Source organism: Canis lupus, chromosome 23 (assembly GCF_003254725.2).
Source record: "Canis lupus dingo isolate Sandy chromosome 23, ASM325472v2, whole genome shotgun sequence".
Taxonomy (NCBI): domain Eukaryota; kingdom Metazoa; phylum Chordata; class Mammalia; order Carnivora; family Canidae; genus Canis; species Canis lupus.
The window spans coordinates 1,915,841-1,919,388 of record NC_064265.1 but is presented as its reverse complement, the minus strand read 5'-3'; the positions used below and the strand labels follow the sequence as shown (position 1 = coordinate 1,919,388).

The following is a 3,548-nucleotide window of genomic DNA, read 5'->3' as shown; positions in this document are numbered from 1 at the left end:
TTGTTTACTTTTGAACAAACGTCAACTGCGGGACCCAAGAAATTCAGAGAATGTCCCCCACCTCTGGCCCCTAGATGAGTAACAACTGCGGCCTCTAGCCCAAGTCAGTTCCAAGAAAAATCTGCAGAGCACGCCCTTAATGCAGAGCACGTCCCATATTGGAATGAGGAACTAAGAGCTTGAGAAACTCCTCCACCCTTACTGGAAATCCCCTAGACCAGCCCATAAAAATCCAGCTGTAACCCACCTCGGGGTCCAAGTCCCTGCTCCGCTGTGTCGGGTGTACTTGGACCAGGCTCGAGCTTGCAAATAAACCCTCGTGTGCTTGCATCGGTGTCGGCTCCTCGGTGGTTTCTCGGATTCGCGATCTTGGGCGCAACAAACTGACTCAGCAATTCACCAATGGGGCAGCCTCTAGTCTAGCAGACAGAAAGGACGGAGCTGCAAGAGCTATACAAGGCTAGGGATTTCACAGGCAGAAAGAAGGGAATAGGAGAAAAAATCTATTGGGTGAAAGGGTAGACTGGTTATTGCAGTGTGACTTTCCTTACAGGGGCTGCCAAGGTTTTATCAGGTAGATTACCTAACTAATGATCCTCAGGAAAGTCTTGATTGACTTGCTAAAGACAACAGACCCAAAATGGAGTCGCTTATGCTAAAGAGGAAAACAAAACAAAACAAAAAAAAAAAAACTGGAGGAGTGAGCCTTATGAGGAAGAACAAAAGACACAAATCTTTCTTTGGGTTTGCAAATCAGGAAGGGCAACCCAACTCAGTCGTGTGCCCATCTGAAGAGGACCGGAGTAGGTAGTATTTTTTTTTTTTTTTTTTTTTATGATAGTCACGCAGAGAGAGAGAGAGAGAGAGAGGGGCAGAGACACAGGCAGAGGGAGAAGCAGGCTCCATGCACCGGGAGCCCGACGTGGGATTCGATCCCGGGTCTCCAGGATCACACCCTGGGCCAAAGGCAGGCGCCAAACCGCTGCGCCACCCAGGGATCCCTAGGTAGTATTTTTATTTTTTATTTTTTTTTAATTTTTTTATTTATTTATGATAGTCACAGAGAGAGAGAGAGAGAGGCAGAGACACAGGCAGAGGGAGAAGCAGGCTCCATGCACCGGGAGCCTGACGTGGGATTCGATCCCGGGTCTCCAGGATCGCGCCCTGGGCCAAAGGCAGGCGCTAAACCGCTGCGCCACCCAGGGATCCCCTAGGTAGTATTTTTAAAGCTGAAAACCACCCTGGAGGGAAATTTCAGTTGCCATGGATTACTCGGTGATTGGTTAACCTTTTTTGCTCAGCACTGTGGGACAGGGGAACTTTTTAGGTGTCTAAACCTTAAGATGCTTATCATGACTCCAAGGAATGTCTGCTCTTCTAAGGACTCCACAAACACTGGCTATTGCAAGATCCAGTCAGACTTTGTCAACCCTTCCCTGGCTCCCCTTCTTCCACCCCCATCACCAAACTGAAACTTAGTTACAGTTTTGGCTATCCCAGAAATGGAATCTTTTTTTTTTTTTAAAGATTTTATTTATTTATTCATGAGAGAGAGAGAGAGAGGCAGAGACACAGGCAGAGGGCCAAGCAGGCTCCATGCAGGGAGCCTGACGTGGGACTCGATCCTGCGTCTCCAGGATCAGGCCCCGGGGGTGAAGGCGGAGCTAAACCGTTGAGCCACCAGGGCTGCCCCAGAAATGGAATCTTAAACCAATCAATCAGGAATTTCCTGAGCAGCATTGGTTAGGTAATCTGCTGATAAAAGCCCCTGCCGTCCCCTGTAAAGAAAGTAGCCTTGTAATAAACAATTCACCTTTTTGTCTAGCGTAACATCCGTGTTTTCGTTGCCTTCTGGCTATAAAATGTATTGCCTGGTATAACTCTCGGAAGCTTCTTTCTATCTGCTCGACTGGATGCTGCCTGATTTATGAATCACTGAATAAAGCCAGTAAGACCTTTCAAATTTGAATTTTGTTTTTTTTAACTGGTTTCAAATTCCATGTCTGGGAGACCAAAATATAAGTAAATCACCGAAACTATAAGTAAGTTAAGTCCATTTTGGTGAAATGGGACTTAGCATTAGCAACTCCATTTTGGTCTTCTTGTCTTAACAGCTAACCGATTTACATCAGAATCTCAGCCTAATTGAGAGATGTGAACAAAAGCTTAAGACATTAGCACAACTCCCAGCTACTACCCTAGAATTCTCATGGTTTTTGCTGAATCTCTGTGTGGTAATCACAGGCACAATGTCAGGTTCACATTCTTTAAGTTGGTTATTCTCTTTGTAACTTTTCTGACATTATAATAATAGGGAGATTATCCCCTTGGTGATTAGTGGGTGCAAGTATGCATTTAAAGCTTTTGAGTGAACAGAGTGTGCCAGGGGGACTACCATGATTACAATAGGTAGAACGATTCCCAATGTCTGGAGTGCACCGTCATGGTCCTCAAGACCCAAACCGATCAGGGTCAAATAAATCAGAGAAAGACTCCACTGAAGGAGTCACTCTCTAAAACCAATTGGCTGGGTCAGTGATCTTATATAGCTGAGAGTCAACTTTCCCTAGAAGCATTCATCCAAGTGCAACAGGTGGTGTTGGCCACAGCACAAACACCTCCTTGCTCAGCCACAAGATAGTGAAGGGCTAACCCTAGTATCAGGAACAAATTTGACCAGAGAGTTTAGGGATTTTTGTTGGGCGGTTACTGCTTTAACAGTCAATTCCGCAATATCTTTGAGAGGTAAATAGAGGTTCATGATCACAGCCTCACTTGTACTTGCTCCTAACCATGGGAGTGAGATCTGCAAAGAAGCAAAATCTGAATCATGAATGCCTCTGGCAGTTCCCATTTGTTTCAGTAATGCAGATTGAGGGGAATTGGCCAGTGAGATGTCTCAGTTTGACTGTGGGCAGTTAGGGATACATTTAGATAACCCATAAGGCACGGTCTGATTGAGTGTCAGCCATCTAGGCATTCATGAGCCCAAAAATATGTTTTCCCTCAAACCTCCACAGACAAAAATCTGCTAGGGCACACACTACTCCCGTGAAAGTATTGTTACTAATGAATTTATTCACTGGGATTTTATTTGCCCAGCTAAACCCTAGGATCATCAGCTAGGCTTTCATTGTACTTTGGAAGGTAATTTCCTGTTCTAAAATAAAAGGTGGTTCTAAACTCTTTGCAGAGATTGATGCATGCGGAGAAATTTTTAGTTCTAAAAGGGGCAGTTTGTCCTCAGAGAATCATAAGGGTGCCTGGGTGGCTCCGTCATTTAAGGGGCTGGCTGCCTTTGGCCCAGGTAGTCACCACGATGTCCTGGGTGGGGTTCATATTGGTCTCCCTGATGATGAGTGCCTGCTTCTTCCTCTGCCTCTGCCCTTCCCTCTCTGTCTCTCATGACTGAATAAATAAAATATTTTTTAAAAAGAAAAATCAGGGGGCACCTGATTGGTTGGGTGGTTGGGCCTCTGCCTTTGGCTCAGGGCATGATCCTGGAGTCCTGGGATTGAGTCCCACATCAGGCTCCCTGCATGGATCCT

At 45.7% G+C, this 3,548-nt stretch overlaps 1 protein-coding gene across 1 annotated transcript in view; it reads right to left on the bottom strand.

The window, feature by feature from the left end:
• Window positions 1–541, bottom strand: part of ZNF445 (zinc finger protein 445) — an 82,899-nt gene extending 82,358 nt beyond the window's left edge. The window contains exon 1 of the mRNA XM_049100011.1: window positions 248–541. The gene's annotated coding sequence lies outside the window, so the exon portion shown is untranslated. The remainder of the gene's footprint in view (window positions 1–247) is intronic.
• Window positions 542–3,548: the final 3,007 nt, after the last annotated feature.